Here is a 23,034-nt window from a genome sequence, read left to right as displayed (position 1 = left end):
TATATTCTGACTGGGTTTGGAAGTATTTTGCTTTCTTTTTAAATGTATTCTTGTGATTCTTGTGATTCTATCTTGTCAAAGGTTTTTTCCTTTCAAAATGTAATGATAGCTTCAATGATCTAAGATGTTGTGAAAAATATACTAAGTGCTACTTTCCAAAAATGAAGCTGCAAATATAAGCAATGAAACCTTCATTAAGAACCAAAACGCAATTTTTATTTTACAGTTGGTAGGCAGATTTCCACATGAGGGAGACCTTTCTTTGAATAAACCAGCAGTCTCAGATCAAGGTAGATAATTGCAGATGTAGTCATTGTAAACAAAAATATGTGATGATAAAAAGTTATGTGATGATTTAAAAGTTAGACTTAGGACAGTACTGATGCTAATGATGATAATTGAATTGACCTGTTTATTTTCCTTCTTTAGAGTTTCTTTAGAGTGTGTGTGTGTGTGTGTGTTAAACAGTATATAGTAACTAGATACTGAAATGCAGGAGAATGTCTGCTATTCCATGTATGTGAAAATGCCTACATGATTGTACAGCTGTGTTAGCATCAGCTGGATATCCTTGTGTGCCAGGAGGAGAAAAACTTAAACCACATTGTGACCACAATGAAAATGTTATGTTCTGTACCTGTCCCAAAGAATAGGATTTTTTGTAATTTGCTTTTGTAGAAGCTAGTTCTCTGTCTGCATCAGTCAATAATTAAGGCAGGCTATCTTATGGCTAAAACTGTACTCAGCACAGAAGACTAATGGGTGTGTTCTGAATTGCTTCCAAAACATCTTAATGGGGTAATATATCAGACTTGTCTGCTAATTTTTATATTGGCTTCATGGAGGCCAATTAGGGTTGGACTAGATGACCTTTAAAGGTCCCTTCAACCTGAACTATTCTGAGTCTATGAAATTCATGTTTATGTTTCTTATTGTAAAGACCTGATCTTGGAATGGAAAACATAACCTGGAAGAAGACATCTTTTCTATTTTTGCAGCTCTCCGTCATAGGCATGAAACTTTGTCTGTATAGGAAACAGCTTATTCTGACACTATTCCAAGGCTGTGACATAAAGTCCCCCAAGAAAACAGGCTGTACTACTTCTGCTTTGGAAACAGGAGGTAATTGCCTTGACACTGCACAGAAACAATCACATATTCAAACATGCCAAGAGGTAGGTATCTGGCAAAACCCAGACTATTCCAGAGTTGCTAGACCCATGCTTCCAGTGAAATAAATTTCAAAGCAGTGAAAGCCTGTGTTTATTCCAACCCAACTTTAAGTATTCACTGTAATAAATAAAAAAGTAAATTGTAATCTTAGTCTGTAACAAACAGGTGCCTTTTCATGTTTGTAATGTATCTTTTTAGAATTTCATTGTATTTAGAATTAATTTTTTTCCTCTGTCAGAAATGCAAATTGGATTTTGGCTGGCTTCACAATAAAAGCTTCAAATGAAAAGGAAAGGGTAAAATTGGAGACTCAGGAGAGAGTGGTGATAACCACACAGTAAGTGGATCATAGGCAATGGCTTTCTCTTTCTTCTGCTTCACTTGAAAGATAGAATGGGTTGTCCAAGCAGCTGGATCACAAGACGGCTAGGTGATGGCCTCAGCATCCCCTTCTGCTAGTTGTCTGACGTAGGCCCAGCATGTAGGCTGTGTCTGGATTGCTTGCAAGCCATGTGGTCAAACCTAGATGGTAAAAGCAGTCTGAAGAAAAAGTTTGAACTTTGCTGATTGAACTGTGGTGGCTATCAGTTGTTATGCTGACTTAATAAGGAGAGCATTAAGACATACGGAGTTCATGTTTGTAGAGATAGGTGGAGTATTGACTGTCACTTGAGCTTCTAATACTATTACAGTTGCTGTTTTCCTATACAAAGAGTTCTCTGCTGTATGTTGTCATTACTAATATAACAACATAGCAGAAAAAAAAACTTCCTCATTTTAATCAGTAGTCAGGGTCAATCAACTGCTGACCTTGTTTGACAACTTTGTTAAACCCAGTTTTAACAGATAATCAGGCAGCAACTAATTTTAATGGCTCTAGTCATTTGGTATGGGAGAAGTAAAATTACTCCAACTAGATGTAAATCACAAGGTCAAGATCTCAGCTTCCTCTCTGAAAAATGAAACAATTTCCAAATACCTTCAGAGGTAGTGGAGGGTAGTTGAGTTAAATGGAGACTCCTGAAGGGGTTTTCCAGAAGTGTAGAGCTGGTTGCGTAGCAAGTAATTTCTGACAGGGATTGGAGAGGCTAGGCATCAGGAGGTTATGTGGTAGCACAAGTCAAAGGAAAAGGAAGGAATGCAGTAGGGAGAGGGATGAATTTGGAGTAGGGTGTTTTGACAGTAGTTGTAGAAGGATTGGAGTGGATGTCAGAGGCAGATAGCAGGAAAAAGACAGTAGCTTAACACATACTGATTTATGAAAGGCTGCCGAGTGCTTTTCATTGTTTTATGGATTAGAAACAAGACAAGCTTGTCTATGAATAGATTTCTTATCTTTTTATTTGCATGACAAAGAACTTGGGATTATGCACCAGCTTGTTGCTTGAATACTTGCACTTCTTTCCGACATCTGGAGTTTAATTTTTGTTTCATTACGGTTCATGAATGTATTTTAAATAATAGTTTCCCATGATGAAAGGAAAAAAGTGTGATGTTATAGTAGGAATTCAGTCTGCGGGGCCTACGCTGGAAATCCTGTACAGCTAATCATCATTAGCCATTGTAAAAAGTGTAGATGATACAAACGGCATGGTACCAAACAACAATCAGTCTACTTAAGACCTTCTTTGGGTAGATAAAGACAAATTAATTAAATTAATTGGAAGTTAGTAGTTGCCTAGAAACCAATAAGCATGACCTAATTTTGTTCAGTATTGATTAACAGAGGATAGACTCAAGCAATACTTGCTTCCCTAAAGATATCAGTGCTAAGAGAACCAATGAGTAAAATTATTGAAAGAAACTTTGTGAATGAGAAGTGGTATGTCTTTAAAATTCAATTGGGCAAAATCCCACAATTTCACAACTTTATTTTTTTTAGAACAAATCTAAGAACCAATCTGTTCCCCAGTAAAAACAGCAATTAAAAGTAAACAAAAGATAAGTGAGGGGTCAGGAGTAGGAAATAGTTGAGGAATTGTAAAGTATTAAAAATTATAAAGAAGTCTAAGACTGCCAAAACAAAAAAAAAAAAAGGATGAAAGGATTATAGCCAATAAGGTGTATAACTTAATACATTAAGAACTAAAAAAATCCCATTTGTGTTACAGACCCTTTAGTAGATGGAATGCTAATACTGCAAATGAAAAAGACAATTTTTAATTATTGTTTCCCTTCTGCATTTAGAAAGAAGCAATATGATGTAATCATGTCATATGACAAAAATGGGGTACTTTCCAGTTCATTATTAAGTGGGAGGATATTAAGCAACATCTACTAAGAATAAACATATTTGCATGAGTAGGATTGAATAATTTGCACTCTACAAACCTACAAGAACTGGTGATGGGGGATTTTTTCTGAGAGCTGTTAAATCTTGGGATACTGGGCAGATGCCATTGTACTAGAACAGTGCTAATGAGTTCCAGTGTTCAAAAAGGGCAAATAGGTCACTATGGTCACATAGGTTGCAATCCATCTTCAGCAATACAGTGGGAAAGAATAAATATGGTTTTGTTGCTAAAGAATTAAACAATGAGTGCAATTTGTACAGTGCAAGTGATTTTATGAAAAGAAGTTTTGTCAGACAAGCCTGATATAATAATTTATGGCCTGATGAAGGTGATTATAGAGAGATTTATGTAAGGTATATTTGAGTCAGTGCTGTATATTTTCATTTGAAGTAACACTATATGGTATCAATAGAGAGTATGTAATATGGATTAAGAGCAGCTAACTGTTCTCAGGGAGTACTTGGTGTAAAATTACCTTTGCAAAGGGTACAGTGATCTAAGTGCTTCAGGAATCAGGAGAGGCCAGTAATATAAAACCAATGGTGATAGAATTTGTAAGCAAGTGACCAAAAAAAAAGCAGTCACACAGAATTCTTTGGATTGTTTGAAAGCTTTGGGTGTTCAGCCTAAGAATTTCTGTAGCATGGGCAAAGTAACACGTAAGATGCATGTAGTAACTAAAAAAAGTTGGTTAAAACTACAGCTTGGTGGACTGTATTCTAGAAACTACTGACTTCTGAAAGTATCTATAGACTGGTTATGGTAGTCAGTTCAATCTGAATTGTTATGGGACTATAGCAAAAGTGGGTAAGCAACCTCACCATGGATGAGTGCAAGAATTCTGCATGAGAGCAGGTTACTGATGCTATTTCTGTATAATGTAGCAGTAAAATGGGCACAGCAATTGCATGCAGTTTTGGCATCCTGATTTTTAACTGGGGGCTAGCAGAACTTGTCATTCCAAATATACAGAGGCAGTTCTACATGTAGAATAGAGTTAAGTCATGGGACTCTTTGCCAAGGGTATTGTAGAGGCAATAGGTTTACATGGGTTCAAAATAAGACTTCACAAGTTCCAGTCTTAGATGAGAAGCCAATGGAGGGTACTTAAATACATAAAGCCATTTTCATCCTCAGGAAGTCCCTGCAAAGTACAGGGTGGAAATCAGAAGAATATTGACGGAAATATTGTGTATGGCAGCCCTATTCATACTTCTTTTAGGCGTCTGCTTTTAGCCACTGCTAGAGGTAGGATACTGTACCAGATCAACCTGCTGTTTGAACCAGTGTGGAGACTGGAGAAGGAGCAGAACAGGGCTGCCACAGAGGTTACCTGAGAGCTGGAAAGCTTTCAAAGGAAGACTTTAAAAATCTTTATCTTTTCAGCTTAGCAAAACAAGAAAAAGATTCTGTGATTACTTAATTATAGTCTCTAGGTATTGCCATTGTATATTAAAGGCTGTTTAGTCTTTAGTAGGAGGATGTCAGCTGGAAGCTGAGGCCAGTCATTTCAAAGAGAAAATAACATTTTTAACTGTGAGTTGGTAGAGTTGTCAGCTCTTAATATCTTCAAGACAAGTGAAGGCTCTTCTAGGAGATAGGCTTTCACCAAACACAATATATTAGACTTCATTCAGAGTAAATAAGTGAAATTATTCCATTTCTGGTGATACACAAATCAGATTGATTTCATGGGCCTTTTTCCCTTCAAAACTCTACAATTCCATAAATCTTATCTTAGCAAAAAAGTTTGTTGCATGCTTATGCATGGCAGAGGTGTAAAACTACCAAATGTAGTTCACTGCGAGGACTCCTTGCCTTCTAAAGCACTAATGGAAAGCAAAAGCAAACAGAGAAAGTACTTTTAAATTAAGTGAACATTTTAACCAGATATAGTTTTCTTTAACTGCATAATTGTGAGACTTACAAGCTTTTTATAAGAAAACTGAGAATACAAATTTTTTTCACATAACAGAGGATAAACTTACCCTTTTATTTCTGGTTGAAGAAGGCAGTATTTTTCTTTGTAGAAAGTAGAAACTAAGTAGTATTCCCAAGTTGTTGTTGCAAATAGGATTTTTAAGTAGCCAAAGTTAGTTGCTTTTCCTTCATTGAGTTGTCCCCTTTGGATTTTCAAATTTCAGTTAGGTTTTAACAGATGACTTCTTTTTGCAGAGGTAATCCTTTCTGATTGAACTCACTATCAGGCCAAAAACTTGTCCCCCTCCCTCTCCCTTGCCTCTCCATTAAAGTGTTGCTTTCTTCAAGAATTTAGTCAACCCACTAGCTGAGATGTATGCTTTACACTTGGGAGAAACACTTGGCAAAGAACTAAGTTAGTTCTATTTCTCCTTATTTTTTTATTAAACTATTTCCTAAGAACCAGTCATGGCCTAACATCCAAGATAAATTACAGCCAAAATCTGGCAAAAGGTCAGAAATCTGGTCAGATTTATACAGCCATGTAATGTATAAAATGTTATTATCAGTAATAGAAGGCTTTTACAAGGGCTAATTGATTGTATACTCTAAATATGAAAGAGTTTTGGCCTAAAACATTAATGAGAAATGTCTTAAAGTATACGTATATGGCACATTGTGCTTTGAGAGGATGCACTGAGACGAATGCATTTTAGTCACCTCGATAATTATTTAAAAGTGTATTTTTATATTTCAGGCCTAGTCAAGGAGTAAGAGAATTTTATCCTATTGAAAATTCAGAATTAAGACTCATAAGAGATTACAGGGTTTAAATCAGCTATCTGTAAAATACTAATTAATATAGTGCAATTAAACTTAATAGCATTAACAGCATTTGCCCCTTAGACTGAAATTTTATTTTTATAGAAATAAGCTTGCATTCTCTACAAGAAAGAAAAATCAGCAGAAGTTTAAAGGCTTTGCAGATATGTTGCCTGTATACATATTCACATTATGCATGTGCTTATGCCTTATCTATTACTCAGCGCCATGCTTGTTCTCTTTCGTGTCAAGTGTGGTAAACCCTGCATAAGACCAGCCATAGGTTCCTCCAACATTTCTAATGGAACTTACTGAGCAAGGGAAAGATTGAGCAAGTGTGAATTGCATATAGACAAAAACCACACCTGAGGATCTTCTGATTTAATGGCAAATCACCATCTTTTTTCTTCAGGTTGTTTTCTGTATGCACATTTTCTCTGCTGGACACATTCAGCGATACCGCTTAACCTGAAAGAGGAACTTCTGGTCTAGGATGGCTGTCAAGAACTGAACCACTTTTTTTTTTTGTGACATAGTACCTGGTAAAAGCATGGATTAAGTCTAAGGTGGCTGGCCTTCATCTCTCTCATCCCCTAGGGACAACATTGGGTTGGGTTTGCTTGAGTTCTGTTGTAAATTGCTTAAATCACAAATTGCTTTCTCACTTCTGTTGTGCTATCTGCTATCCAGTGTCATAAGTTCTCAGTAGAGCTTTACCTAGGAACCTGTCTGCCGTGAAGGAAAAAAGGGAAGAGGTTTTCCTAAATTATTTGTTCAGCCTGAATAGAAAGATAACATGATGTCTGCGTTGGAATGAAGTGGGTCAGGTATTTTAGGAGAAAACTTAAGGGGGGTGATGCTCTTGCTTGGGTAAGACATAAATTTGGTGTACAAGGGTAAGCTTGCCATGATAAAGGAATGACATCTTACTAAAGTGGTTGTTCCCCCAGAGGTGTGTGAAAACAAAATTCAGAACCCCTTATGAGATAGGATCTGTGAAAAAAACAAAACAAAAAAAAAAACCACCACCAAACCAACCAAAACCTACCTTCAAACAGTCTTTACAGAAAACTGGTGGTGGTCACTTGAGAAAACACAGAGAACTGGGTAATAAATCCCAAGACATGATCACAGGGAAACAGCCCTTCATTACAGAGAAAGAATTTTCTGCACACTAGAGAAAAATTTAGTCAGTTTAGTCACATAACTGTGTCTCCTAGACTTTTTCCTGGACAGAAGCAGATATACTATATCAGGTAGGTCAGTCTTAAGTGGAAAATCCTGACTGGGTTCTGCAAAAGCATGTCTAAAGCCTGGGACAGGGTCTGGGCACTGTAAATTCTCAAATGATAACAATTGCCCAGGCTGGAATCGTGAGTTACTTTTGCTATATCACTTTTTACCTTCTTAAGCATCTTGAAATTAGGAGGTAACTAACAAGGATCCAAGAGACAGATTAGTTTTGCAGTAGAAGGGGTACCATTATTTGTTGCTGTCCAAAGGTGATAGAGTCCCCTGATCTTGAAAGGGTGACAGAGTAGCTTTGGGTGTTCAAATTTTTTTGCTTTGGACAGTCCACACACAAAGCTGAGACTGAGACTGACTATCTCAAAACAAAAAGAGGAAAACAGATAACTAAAGCCTCTTTAAATGCTTTCTGGGCTGGAGAAGCCTTGGAGAGTAGAAATCCTATCTGCCTGATACACATATTTATTAATATGGGCTTAGTTCTGTAACTTAGTACATTTTTTGGGAAGCTGCATAAGTGTGACTTCGTATGCCACTGTAGAATGATTTGCCAAATAAAACCCTAATAAGTAGCATTTGTTTAGTTACCGACAAAGTTCCTAAAATATTAAAAATGGGTATTGAAACTTTTTTATTATTATTGCTGGCCAACATCTGTAGCAAGAATGATGCCTCTCTAGGTTACTTCCTCGTGATAACAAAGATGTTTCTGTTGCTATTTAATTTTCCTGTTATTTAATTACGTACAGCATTAATTATAATGGAAAGTTGCATCAGAGGTGTAAAGATATTGCTGACTTCATTAGTAAGAAGGAAGTTTTGGTCTTGTGCAGTCATCATGATAAGAAGGTAGAATTTAACGTAAAGGATAACAAATTTAGGCAGCAGCAGAACTGGAATTTTCAGAAGCAAAATTTTAGATGTAAGAATAAATTTCTCAATCATTTCTAGCATTGAGTCTCAGGATTTTGTCCCAGAGCTTAGCATCTAACTGGTATGATGATACTTAAGGCATAACACATTTTATATCAGCTTTTTATTTTCTGATTTAGGCTAGTTATCCTCAAAGGAGGAATTTTGGCTGAGGAAAGTTGTAGGTCTGTTGTATAAAACAAGTAATGACTTTATTGGTAAAATATTGCTCTGTGTCATACAAATAAAAATCAACAAGATGTCTAAAAAAATAAGAGAGACTTAAATTTTCCTTTGTAGGCTTAATGAAAAAGAATTGCCGTAGTTTAAAAGAAAGTATAAGAGGGTATCATTTTGTTCTTGACATTTAATTAGATTTGGCTGTTGCACAGTTTTATCAGTAATTGGATATTATCATGGGTTCAGGCTAATGAATTCTGGAATGGTTCTGCCAGTTTTGGAAAACTTTCTGTACGTGATTTGCAAATTGATACCTCAGTGGAAGCAACAGCGCAACTTTGAATAATGTATGATTCTTTCGATATGTCTTTAATACATGTAAAAGAGCCTTCAGAATGGAGAGTAGTTTAACATTTCTGTACTCCTAATTAGATTGTCATTAGAGAACCTGAATCTTTTTAAATTGCAAATACAGGTTGAGCATTAATGTTACAAGTTCCCCTCATGTCTTTTCATAAGTACTGGCAACGCCTTGATGTCTGGTTGCAGTTATGCCTCTGTGAAGCCCCTTTACTTGTGTTGCGGCTTCTTACGCCTTGAAATGTTTTATGTTTGTAAGTACTTTGTTCATTCTGCTGGCAGAAAAGGAGGGAGCAAATCTAAATAATTACTTGACTTTTCCCCAGGAACAAATTATAACTCCTATGTGTATAACCTGTATTTATTAACAGCATTTTAAGGCTACAATTGTACATGTAAAATACAGAGCCCAAGGTTAATTATTTAAGTGAAGGTGATTTTCAGAGAATGAGGAACTGTTGAGCTCAATGAGAGCCATTGTTAAGGGAGCTGAAAAATCGTACTATGGTAACTTGTCTAACATCTAACAATTTTTATCCTCCTCTTACTGACCATTTTTGTCTAAAGCATTTTACAGAATGGATAACAAGGATAAGAATATCCTTCTCTACATGTAAAAAAGTGAGACCTAGAGAAGGTGAGTATTTTTGCAAGTCAAACAATGAGTCTCTCAGATTTGAAAATGTAAGCAAGGATGCATATCTCCTTATGCCATACTCTTTGGAGGAACTGCATTCAAGTGCTGTAAATTATTTAACTGGGGGGGGGTGGGGGGGGAGAGGGAGGAAAAGTAATAATGTTCAGCCAGAAAAGCAGATGATGTTTAGTATGACTGCAGGAGATGTGAATATGAATAGGGAGATATCAGTAACATGATGATAAAATTTCCCCTCGCTGGAAGAACCATATAGCTATAACTTTTCACCAGAAAACAAATATTAATGTATCATTTATTATATACACAAAAAAATAAAATTAGGGTCAGTGTTTATTATCTACTATAAAAAGAGGCATATAAAGTACTGGTGTAATTTTCATATGGGGAAAGCGGCAATATTTCAGATTCTTTGATGCCGACTAAGTACAATGTCAGTGACCAAAATGCTCAAAAGGAATTGCTATGAGAAGAATTATTTACTTTGCATGCTCTCTGCCTGATTCAACATGCATACCAACATGTGTTCAAGTCTAACCCAACTTTGAGAGCACTCGAGAAAATGCTCTGCTGATTAGAGAGCTTTAAATTCTAAGCCTTGTAATTCATTCCTTTTGGCACTGAGTTTTCTTATAACAAAGAAGCTGATGAGCATGGGTGAAGAGAGTCGGGACCCTTTATGCTGGGCATTACAGACACTAATGCTATTAGTGTTTGTGCTGTTGTGGTTGCCAGTGAGGGACTAGGTCTTCAGTTTCCAAAAAAAACCCACCCATCCCTGACATGGCAAGAAATAATATCTGTTTCAAATACATTTCACAAGGACACAATGATTAAGTTACACTAGGAAACACAGGGCACAAAGTACATTTTGTTTTTAATCACATATGCACAGTCCACTGAGAACAAAAGGAAATAATGAGATACTACCTAGATAATCTTTTCTACAACATTGATTTATGTGCAACAACTTACTGTAGCTCAAAATCTACAGTTTGTGTCTTAGATTTACGATCTAGAAAGATTGTTCCTTCTGCATTAGCATCAGGGAACTCCCTCCACCTCCTTATCTGCTGCCAGGAAATCGGTCACTGAGGGGACATGAGGGACTAGCTGCACTTCCACTGTCCTGCTAGTTTATCTTGTGTAGCCTGAGCTGGTTAGCAACTGTTACTATAGTCTGTCCAACTTTAGCCCCTGTGACTGTGGCCTGGAGGGAACTCTTGCATATAACTGCAGCAAGTTTTTACTGAACTGCATGTTCTTAGAGGTATATAACCTGGTAAGTATAGGTCTATTTTCAAGAAAATAGCAAAGGGACATTTCAAAACAAAATTTTTCTCTGCCAAATTTCAACTCTTACACTGAAGCATGGATATTAGATGTTTTTAATTATTGAAATAATATGTATAAGACCTTGCTTTGATTTCAGAAGCAGCCAAAATAATTCAGCTGAAACTTTCCTCACCAAAAGCAGCCTGGGGAGTATATCCAGCATGGAGAGTTTCAGCTCAAACAGTTAGTTTGGCAAATTTAAAAGCAATTGAAAACAGGTTATTATAATAGGAAGTGTTGGGCAACCTAAATTGCAGGCAGGTCCTCAGGCCCAAACTATAGTTTACCACAGGTAGAAAGTAACTTTTAAGTGTACGATGATAATTTATAAAAGCAGGTGGAGAAAAAGTTTCTTGGTATGGTTTGTCAGAGTTGGTACCGGTTAAAATGTTTTAATATTTTTAATGTTAAAATATATTTTTAACTGGGGCTCTGGATTTCAATAACATGATTTCTTTTCCCAGCATTTATTTCATCAGATGTTTTTGTATCATTCAGATTTTCGTCAGTGGTAGGACTTGTTGAAAAAATCCCTAAGACTTTTCACTGAAATATTAGTGGAGAATATTATTAGTTTTTTAATTAAGATGCTTACAGAAGTATTCCTTTCCATAAAAAGCTGAGTTCTTATAGAATGGTCACATTTAGAGTTAAGTTTTACTCTAACATGCATGAGATGTATTTTCAGGTCACTCTTGTATGGAAACGAATTTTCAGCAGGGATTCCCTGATACAGGTCTGCTAAAAGTCAGTGGAGCTATGTTAAGTGAGCTGTCTAGTCAGCTTGCACTAGCAGAATAAATGAACTCTGAGGATCATCAAATATTTAAATGTCTGCTAAAGTAACTTTCAGATTAACTTTAAAAAGAGAAAATACTGTTTTGTGTAAGGGGTAGATTTATTTCAGCCATCATATTATTTAACTGATATGTATTAGTACTACCTCTAAGTTCTTAGTTAGACCTGAAATCTCACACTGTGGAAAAGCTGTAGAGCAAAAGCCTGAAAGACATAGAGATACTCTGTCTCAGCTGAGGAAACCAGCAAGACAGTTATTTCAAACAATGGTATGATCAAAGATTGAATGAAGAAGTTAGAACTATCTCCCAGAAGTGAACCCACAACACAAACCAAAGTTGACAGTTACTGGTGAGAACAACTATTGACAAGGCTGCTGCTGCAAGTGATGGGCTAGATATCCATGCATCTTCTCTATGTCTAACACCTGGAGATGTGGATAAAAGGATGTTAGGCTGACAGATGCAGATGGAGATGTCACACACTAAGAAAGGAGACAAGGGCAGGAAAGCAACTTGCCAAATGGCAACGACGTGTACTTCATTGGAAGATGTGTTGAAGCTAAAAGTGGGGTGACACTTGAGTGAGTAGTAATTATAGGAGTAAACAGGAAGGTGACTGTCATCTTCAACTTCAGAGTTAATCCTTCCTTGATAGTGAAATCTGATATCATGGTGATTTAACTTTTAAAAGTAGAAACATGGAAAGATATCACCAGGAGTATGAACTAGAGTAAATGAGATGTTGGTAAGAAAACTCTATTTGTAAACAGGATATAAACAAGAGATTGAGGTTTGAAATATTAATTGCTGTGGGAGGATGGAGGAAGGGAATACAACTTTATTGAAACACTTGTTTCCAGATATATAATATTATCTTTAATCTTATTTATCCTGGTGTAATGTAATATATCAGATAACCTTACCCAGTTTTTCCAGGGGCACTGAACCATAACAGTTCTGGGTTGTCCAGTGTGGTTAAAGGAAGGTAGAAATAGTTCTGCTCTTGCTGCCAAAAATCTTACTGATGTTTTATTGATGGAATTTGTGGTGCTGAACAAGAATGCCATGCCAAATGGTCTGCTGCAGGAAGGCAAGTACCCTCACTGAGTTATTTCATAGAATGGTTTCCCAAGTTGGTCACAGCAAATTAAAAATAAATTAATTCTGAAATCTTTGGTCTCTTCTTGTTTGGACTCCCTTAGTGAGTTTGTACCTCTTTTGCATATTTGTCTGATAGATGTGTATTTTGAATTTCTCTTTCAGTTCTTCCTATTTCAGAGGTTCGGTATTTTTACTGCTAATTAAACCAAAATAAGGTCTTTGTATGCTTCATCCAGTGCATGTAATAATCTTGAATTTTCAAGCACACTTGTATTATAGATCAAGCTCCATGATTTAATTGTCTAGTTTTACATTATAAGGATATATAGTTTAATGGTATCTTTTTAAAAATCAGATATGGGTTAGCCTGTCATTTGGGACTGTGTTTTAGTACCACCAATGCAATTGCTATATAGATCATTTACACGTGTTTCAGACACACAGCCTAAGATTATGAATGGTTAAATTTCTATATTGCCATTGCATTAGTTATTTCAAAAATATCACTGAGACTATGATTCTACCATGCTTTAAAAGTATGGGGATGCTAATAAGCAGTAATTATGAAAGACTGCTATTAGCTGCTCACAATGTAAATATTTCTACGTGATGCTGAACGTGTGAATGCCAGTAAAAGATGAGTGCTTCATTCTGCTTTTCAGCATGCACACAAAGATTCGCCAGGTATATCTGAAAAACAGCTCACACCAGTAACAACTTTCAGTGGGTCATACTATACGCATGTGTTCGTGCTATGAACTGAGAAATGGCTCTTGCAGAGTTCTTCCTGTTGGTTTGGCTGAACTGAACAATGCTTTGTCGGGAGCAGGGCGGGATAGCAGGTACCAGAGGCATGATCCTGCTCCCATTTCAGTCGATAAGAATTTTACCACAGAAACAGAGGCCAGATGAAGCCTTTTGCGTGGAAAAGCTCACTCCTGATAAGTAGCTTCTTATCCTGTAGTTAAGAAAGCTGCTCATAAAAATGCTGCATATCAGCAGAGATTTATAAATAGAAGTGTTAATAATATGCAAGCCAGACATGCAAATCTGTAAGGTTTTGCAAATCTGCATGAGAACATTTTAAGTTGTGAGCTCAGACTTCTTATTCCTCAGATATCTCTATCATGAGCCTAACTTTACACGAAGGCTGACTGTCCTGGGCAGAGCGCAATGCAAATGCTGCTGCACTTCCCAGTGTCCTAAGCAGCATGTTTAATGGCAGTCTGGGCAATCCTGCAGCGCTGTGCCATGGAAATGGTCCTGACACAGGCGAAGATCCCACAGGGAAAAGAGGAAAGGACGAGGCCATGTAATTGAAGACTGTATCATAAAGTACAGTCACCAGTGCATGTAATTATGGTTGAATGTAATTATGCACCTCTGAACCTTATGTACCTTAATTATAGCACCTCCTAACTCTGCGTGCTTGCCTTGGAACTCGGTCTAGTGTAGCTCTGCTGGCCTATGAAGCGCTCCACGGTTGTATCAGCTGTGACCCTCTTACTGCTGAGCACAGTTACTTGGTTAATGCAAGCATCTGGGTTTTCTATATGACTTTAAGCTAGTTAGTGAAGAAATTTGGCAGCCGACTTTGAAGAAGGTCAAGCTTTTACTGAGGGCTTTGGTTGTCTTGTTTTTCTGGGGAATGAGAGCTATTCAGGAGGGCTCAGGATATCAGCTAGGGAGCCCAGGAATCTTGGAAGCTTCTCGGAGTGTCTGGAGCAGATGGCGTCATTTGGGCAATTGTCCAAATGGAGCGTCAGAGCAAAACACAGTGCCTAGTAGCCACAGTACCTCCTGCCAGAGTCAAGTGGCATGACAGTTGCCTCCAGCGCTCTCCACCTGGACAATCTTCACGACTCTTGCCCCTACCCACCTTTCTTTGGGGGAAAGCCCCTCGGTCTCCTCTGAAATGAGCTGTGATAAAATGTCTGTCGTGCACAAACGTCTCAAGGGCTGTCTATTGGGAGGAAGCCGTCCAGCCAGTTAGCTCTACGTTGTCATGGTGAAAGCAGAGAAGTGTTCCACCCACAGTGATGTTCTGCCCTTAATGAAAGAACTTAGCCTAACCCTCACACTCATTTGAAAACACTTAACAGCGGTAGGCAGGGAGACAGACTGTGACAAATGCATCTGGATGATATAATCTTTTGTCTCAACAGTATTTTGATGAATAACAGCAACTTTGGATTTCAGTGTCTTTAAGAAGAATTCCTGCACTGAATAAATAAGAGAAAATTACTCGTCATCTTAAAGGGTCCTGAAAATCCAGATGCATGGGAAACAGCTGTGGAACAATACATAGCTAAATGTAAAAAAAAAACCCCAGTATTTAGCTCACAGAGTGGAAGATCACCTAGTGCTGTTGAATCTTGCTACCTTTTGATGAGGGTGGGAGGTACAAAGAAGCTTTATTTGCTCCGCTGTGCAGTGACTAGGCTGTGTGACAACACTAAAGTAACAAGATGCTCCAAAGGGAACAGGTTGGAGGGGATGGATGCACTAGTGAGTAGGACTTGCACAAAAGACAGCCCCAGGGGCACAGCTTCATTTCAGATGGCTCTGCCTGGAGCTCGTCTCTAATGCCCAGCCCTGCCCATGGACAGCCTGCAGTCTCATAAGGCCCTAAAAGAACAGTATCAGATGAACAAGGGTAATTAGCGTCAATTTTTTAAAATGACAATATGTGTTTAGAGATTGTGAAAATCCACTAGTAAACCAAGAAATCTGCTACAACATTTTACCTACTATCTTGCCCTAACTTTCTTCAAAGCATTTATCAGTTTCTTCTGAGAGCACATCTCTTTCTGCTAAATAACTCAGCCAAAACCTTTCAGGCTGCACCCAGCCAAATGTTAATTTGCTTGTTAGAAACAGTAATAATTATGCAGGCAGTCACTTCACTGGTCAGTGAAGGTGAGGTCTGTATTCACTCTCAATACAAGCAGGCTATTGTGTTTTTAGCGAAGAAATTCCCTTCTAACTCCTCTGTAGGTATAAATGAGATGTTGCTGGGAAAGCTGAGAGGCCTTTGATGGCAGTTTGATTTGCAATGTTGTAGAAACTGATGCAGATCACAGTGTACTAACTGATGCGCTTTCTTCCTTCGTGAGAGATTCATGGTGTGTTTAGTGGCTGGGTAGCACTGCTCTGATGAGCACTTCGTCGTCTGATGCATTTCATTCAGACAGTTGCAGTGTAATAGGAAAAGCATTGGTACTTAGGTTTCCCAGCATGGTGTCTGTTGAGGTTTCTTCCTCCCTATTACCTTGAGATTTGTTGTTATAATGACTTCTTTCCCCTCCCCCTCTTCTGCAAACTTTATTGAGCTATCACTGGGAGCTTCTCTTCACGTTAGTGCCCTTTCTCTTGACTCTGAATTAATTAAGGGTGAAACTGGAACAGTGACTCATAGTAAAGGAGGAGAGTTTCTTATTAGTAACAAGCAAAGAAGGCCACAGGAACCCACTGTTCCCCGGGTCCAACAATGCCTTCCTTAGTGTGTCATTCCCATATCGAACATGTTAACTGATGCGTCTTTAGACACTAATTGCTGTATTGATGAGTCTGAACTGGACGGTTTCACTATTTGGGGGCTTTGCGGAAACCAATCTCCAAAAAGGTTGAAGTGCTAATTATATTGGTAATTACTTTAAAGCTCTTATCCTACTTTTGCCAGTGTCCATTGCCATGGTAACAGGAGCAGGTACAGCAGCATTCAGACGAGCGGCTCAGAGCTGTTGGCTCTGTCAGCAGTGGCTGAGGTTGGAAAGATATTATACAAACTGCACATACATATTTCCAAGACTCCAGAGATTTCTTTGCCACAGATCTAACTTAAAATATCAAAAAGCTATCCTAAAAATGAGATTCCCTCCTTGTGAGCTGTATTGGCTTTTTAAAAGCTTTGATTTACCCTTAGGTGAGCTGGCAGGTCTTCCAAAGGCTAGGCTGCAGCCAGAGTCCTCAGGGGAAATTCTGTCTGACTCAGCAGCTGTTTTTTTTTCTGCAGCCTCCTGGGCTGAGAACAACAGCTTTGCCACTTCCTGAATCTTGGGCCTTGTCTGCTATGCAAATTTCAAAAAAGAAATTCCCACCAGCATTTTGACCGTGTCTAAAATTGTAAACAGACTGTATTAGGGAGTGTTTTGTGTCGCTGACTTACAGTCAGCATTAAACTTACTTAGGCTGCCGTCAGCTGCAGCAACTTCATACATGTTTAGGCTTTTAGCACATAAGCTCACATGTAAATGCGAGCAGTTCACATTTTCTTTCTGAAGCTGCAGTGATTCCAGGCTGATGTGGCTGGTTATTCACGTACTCAGCAAAGCCAAGGGTAACATTTCGTGCTCTCGAGTGAAACTTCTGAAGTGATCCGAGTAGAGTCATGAGTGAAAGAAAATCACAAGGTATCCTTCTTTCTTCCTGGGTGAGCTTCAAAACAAGCTCCAACAAGAGCACTTCAACAGGGAGAGCAAAATATTTGGCTTTACAGACAGGTGCCTACGTAAGGTGCTTAAAAAAAAAATGCAGTAAGGATCATAAGGATTCTGTAGTACCAATTCCTTCTGTGCTTCTGGAAGTATCAATATCTAGAAATACTATTCTTTCTGTGATTATCACTGATACATTTTAAAATAAAATTCTTTGTTAGCTTATACATTTCTTTTTATTTAATCCAAATAAAGTCTTTTCAATTCTGCAATTGATACTAAATTTCACTCTTGAGCAAGTCCGCTGTCTACAGTGAGATGATGCCTGTCCTGTTTGTTTAAAAGAAATAAATAAGAACAATACATAAATCATAGATAAATAATATGTGCTGCCTTAGAATTTTAGTAGGAACTGGATGATCGTCAATTCTGAAAATCAGGCTACTTACTTTAATTACTTATGTCAGAATGTAGGACCTTAAATATTTGCATTTGTTTCATCCATTTTCTTTTATTCTTTTATTTTGGCACTGTTTTTATGACAGAGGATCAGTTTTCTAATTCTATGTATCTAAAATAAGTGACAGTTAATATTTGGGCATGCTTTATCTTCCCTAATTTCAAGCAAAGAGAGACTGATTTTAGTTCATAGGGCTTTTCCACGCTAAAGAGATACCTTGCAACTTTATAAGGTGTCCTGTCCTCTACCCAGCAAAACCTTTAATGTACTAGCAAGGGATAAAACTCAAAAGTGGTGGGTCTACCTTCTCTATAAAAGAAAATAGAAAGTGGTTTGGGTGGCTAGCAAACTTGGGCGCAGGGGAAGGAGAAAGAATTGTTGATAATAACATCCATACAGTGCTGCTGTTATTTTACTGACAAGTGACATGGTTAGTAACCACAACTAGTCTCTGTATTGGGAAAGGGAAAGACGTACTCTCTTCTCAGGAGGTTTATGCTATAAAGCCTGCCTGTTTTCCTTGGCTGCTGCTACTTACTGAAACAAGCCATGGTATTGAGTAGCAAAGTCCAGTAGTGTGTTTACATGGAGACAACAGTACGAGGCTAAGACATCTTGTGCCATCCTCTTGTCCTCATTCAGCTTGTTATTTTACCAATGTCCTTACACCCAGGGTTAAAGAGCCGTCATATTACTCCTGTGTTTTCTGTGTGGTTGCACGTTAGTTACAGATTGCTTTGTTGTGTGGGATGTGTCCAACAAATGTTCCAGCCCCATAGGAGCTGGAGTAAAGCAGAGGAGGTGTCTCACTCACTTGTCTCTTTCATAATGCTTTAAAGAAATCTTCTGGGAAGAGAAACATGGGAAAACCGATTCTTTATAAATCTCCACAGCTGCAAAGACAAAAAGGCTTCTCTGCAACTGAGCAGACCAGCTGTAGAGCCTGATGTCCCACCACCCAAAAACTCGGACAGTTCTCTGCAGCTGGAAAACAAGCAGGCTAAATGAGAGCGTATGGTGTTATTTTACATCCTGGCAGAGAGATGGCTGTCATCCAAATTTCCCTCACAGAGAAATTTAGCAGAACTTTTGGATCCAGTGTCTAGGGTAAGCCAGGGATAGCATACTTACAAATGTCTACATGAAGAAATAGAGTTAAGGATGTTTACCCTAACTGGGTTACTCTGAAACTGAAAAACTGAAAGAAAAGCTGTTCTGAATACACAATAACATACTCTGCTCATCTTCAGTTGCATTCTGCAGGGTGGGCAAGCAACTGGCATCTGGAGATGGGGAATCTAACACAGCAAGCCTGCAGACTGCTGGGTCAGAGAAATGGACCGTTGCTCTGGTTCATCTGACACTTAAAATTTATACACAGAGCTTTTAATAATTTGACTGACTTAAATCTAGGTCTCTGTATTTGAATGCAGAACTCTTAAGAAGCAGAAGTAAAGGAGACTGAACGAAAAACATGGTAAAGCAGGAGGGAGAGGAGACAGAATCATGGAAAAAGCAAATATGGATGTGCTTTAGCGAAGAGGAAAAGCTTATGGGACGGGGAGGGGGTGTGAGAAGGTAGGACCTATTCCTAGCACATGATGCAAATGCCTCAAATCAGCACTTTGGAGAACTGTTTCCATATACCGGCACTCATGTTTAAGTCCACTTTGTGGAAACAAACTGACAAATGTTACTACGACTCATCATAGGTGAGGGAGATCCTGCTCTGCCCACACTGCAATTCTCACCCCACTGAAACGCGGTTCCTATGTTTGGATTTGCCTTCATTTGTACCTTCAGTAATGAGGCCCTAGAGCTGTATTGTGCTGACAACAAATCCATTCACCTGGGCTCTTTCTGCCCTTGAGTTTGTCCCCACGTTATTTTATTTATTCCCTTCATACTTCCTTGGCTGTGTGGCTTTTTGCACCTTTTAGAGGAAGCTGTGCAACCACCTGTCTTACTGGCAGGATAAATTGGCAAAATATTTGTTTCTCATAGGCCTGAGGCTGGCTTACAGTGAAGAAAACAGCAAAACATGACCATATTGTACCCTTCACCACCCCTGAGGAACAAAGCATAGCATCACAGGCTTCTGTGGGGCAGGCAGCGTGCCAAAGTCTGCGACTGGGCTGTGCTAGCCCTGGGAGTTTTGAACGGCTAAAGAAAATGTGTATGACCATTTTTTTTTCCATTCTGCTGGTAAGCTATTATCATAATGTTTAAATGTCATGAGATTACAAGTGTAGAAATTTGTCTGTTTTATCAAGCTGAACTGCCTTTTAGTTTAAATTATCTATCCTTGTTTCACTGCTAGGTGTGAGTAGTTTGTGGTTTGCCTGAGGCCTTCAGTGGCAAGACACGGGGCAGCACGGCAGCTCCGCAGTTCTGGAGGACTCATTTATCAGATCCCAGAAGCTGAAGTTATGGCTATTTATGTCCCCCTGCGGCTGGTCACACTCTGCTGGTCACGTCACAGCGGCCACCAGACATCCCTGCCGACAGAAGCAGCGGCTGGACTTGGCATGCCGCTGCAGCCTAGCCCCGTGCTGGGTAACCAAGCTGTTTCTGCCAGTCGCATCTGCTGCGGTAGTTCAGGAGATACTGGCACATGATCAAGAAGAGTTCAACGACTTTGATAGGTTCCTTTCACACTACATCACCTATTATTTGTATTACAATGGCGTACTGAGTGCTGCAAATACTAAATAAGGGAGTTCCCTCTCCCGGGTTGTGTACTGTCCAAAGCTGGAGGGATTACGGCACTCCTGTTGCACGTGGGCTGTGGCAGACTGGGATGCAGAATTCAGAGCTTCTAAATCCTAGATCAGCGAATGAATTATCCTTTCACTCTGGAAACAAGATTGAGAGAGATTTTGGTAACAGCAGGCCAGCCAAAACTAAGTTACATTAAATTGCCTGGAACTATGAAACATTTAGATTTTATACTGCATATATACATAAGAAAAAAAACCCTGAAACTCTGATGGTAAAGTGTAAAATTGCCACCTTGATCATACAGATACAGTCACATGTCAGTTGCGGGGCTGTTTTAAAGTTAAACCACTGACATGCCTTTAATTTTTAATAGTTCCCATGACATTATGAATACTTTTGTAATTGTTCCATGAAAGAGCAGATGTCCTGTTACTTAAATACACAGCTCTGCCATGCTGAAGTCTTCTGCTTAATGGCATTAGAAGCAGTGGTTTGTCCTGATCAACAAGTCTGCTGATGTCCTAGGTACCACTGAGAGCCAGAACAGGTGGGTCTTCCATAAACAAGAGTTTTAATGGTTTCTCTACAAAGAGCTGGGTGCATGTAGTGCTGCAGAGCAGGTCCTGGCATGGGCACTTAGTGTGGTGCCCGAATTTCTATTATAAACCCTTTCCTGACGTTTATGACCTGTCTATGTGAAGGATTGCTTTACGTACAAGCAGTACTAGATGAAACCAGGCCAAAATAATGAATTGTCTCAGGGAAAGAAAAGGTCACAGACAAGCCTTACATTTAAAATAGATCTTTGGCAAAGAAGTCCACAACCCAAATGAAGACAGCTGATCTCTCACAAAAATCCAGACGTACACTTTCCGTAGATTCTTTTGCAGCAGAGGTGGTCCTTCTCTATTCCTTCCCCTTCCCCACCTTTTCTAACAGACCCATTTCTTTCTTCCTTACAATATTGCCACCTGCAGCCTCTGTATTTTTTAGGGTCTGCTGAGGATGGAGCAACAGAGTGGCCCCTTGAGGCACGGTTCTTGCAGATATAACAAAGTTGCAGCACATGCTTGTCTTTGATTGGTGTGGGGATGCCCATAGGGTCCAGCCTCCATCCCACTCCTTCCGACACGCTTCGCTCAAGCCGCAGCAGCACTTCAGTGGGATGATAGAGCTGTCAGGGCGAGCAAGTGCCCAGACTGCTCCTCTCCTCTCCCCAGAATGTGCTGGATGAGTATCTGTTAACATCATACAACAGTGTACCTCCTGGTTGCCTCGCGTGCATGGCAGGGGGTCAGGCATATCCTGCCTTGTGACTACTGGTGTACTCTTTGTGGGGCCAAAAGCAACTGTCCCGTCATACAGCTGGATGTGCGCTCAGTGTGTGGTGGCGACTATGAATGGTTTGGTCACATCGGATTTAAATTCAGCACATACTCTGGAAGGAGCTTTGTCCACATGTTCCTCTAGTGTCTCCTTAAAAGGCTCTGTTGACCTGACCTGGTCTCAGAGTGCTTCATCTCAGCTCTAGACACCGATTTCTGAGTACAGCGGTGGCTGTGCCCAGGAGCTGCCAGGACTGCCAGCACAGCCTCGAGGCGGGAGGGGAGAAAATAGCTAATTGTAGATGTGTTTGCTTGAAACTTGTGTGTTATGAATACGAGCAGTGGAAAAACTATTGAGAAAGAACATCCATGCTATCTGGTAAAATTAAATAATAATAGCAACAATCCATTCTAGCCCAGTTCTGTGGTACTGCATTGTCGGATCATTTAGCTTATTAGCATGACTTGCATTTACAGCAAAACTCAGGCAGACAATGAGGATAAGGGAAAGCAGAACTGTACTGATGGTTAATGGCCATCTACCAGTGTTACCATATTCCCAGAGTAATTAACTCCCACTTTCCCATTGAAATCCATTTTTAGGTGTTTAAATTCATATTTATATTGTCTTATTGCATTATTTTTTCCTGATGTTTATGATTTGCCTGTATGAAATTCACTGTAGTTTGACATCAGAAATGTATGTCCAGACTGCCTTAGGAATGTCCTTATTCCAGGAAGGGATTTTATAGATTTGCAAATCATCCTATTGCCCTCAGCACATTGCCACACGTGTCACAGGATCGGGCTCCAGGAGAGGAGCTGTCAAACATCAGCCTTCCCTGTGGGCTGTTGTATGCCTCTGTCACTGCCCGTTGGCTGACAAGAATAAATGTCACTTGTGCACTATACTGTGGCCCATGCCTTAGTCAGGGCCAAAGTGCAAACCTCACAGCGTGGGCCAGGAGTGGGGAGAAAATTCCTGTTGCTTTCCTCACCCCATGATGCCAGAGGCCCTGGCTGTGCGGTGGCACTGAGTCACTCCTGCTCCTGGTAGCTGAGACCCCGCTGCCCGCTCCATCCCAGCAGTGCAATTAACCGAGGGTGTAAGTTGCAGTGACAGCTGTCTTCCTCCAGGTCTGGAATCAAGAGGGACCTCTTGCCATTTCAATGCTCTGTGCATGAAGCCTGCCTGTGCTGAAGGATTGGAAAAGTTTCTTATTTTTTTTTCCCCACAAGATGTTTTAGTTTTTAAAACTGAATCTACATAGAAAAGAGTATGCAGATTCTGC

The 23,034-nt window shown here is 39.3% G+C and overlaps 1 protein-coding gene and 1 long non-coding RNA gene across 2 annotated transcripts in view; one reads left to right on the top strand and one right to left on the bottom strand.

The window, feature by feature from the left end:
- CENPK (centromere protein K) overlaps window positions 1-23,034 on the bottom strand; it is a 550,311-nt gene that overhangs the window by 160,562 nt on the left and 366,715 nt on the right. The gene's annotated exons all lie outside the window — the stretch shown is intronic.
- LOC142050326 (uncharacterized) lies at window positions 6,686-19,769 on the top strand. The gene is made up of 3 exons (XR_012657993.1): window positions 6,686-6,775; window positions 9,477-9,546; window positions 19,701-19,769. It is a non-coding gene; the product is annotated as an uncharacterized LOC142050326 (long non-coding RNA).

Source organism: Phalacrocorax aristotelis, chromosome Z (assembly GCF_949628215.1).
Source record: "Phalacrocorax aristotelis chromosome Z, bGulAri2.1, whole genome shotgun sequence".
Lineage (NCBI taxonomy): Eukaryota > Metazoa > Chordata > Aves > Suliformes > Phalacrocoracidae > Phalacrocorax > Phalacrocorax aristotelis.
Note: the sequence above shows the minus strand (reverse complement) of the source record. Positions and strands in the feature narration are given on the sequence as shown.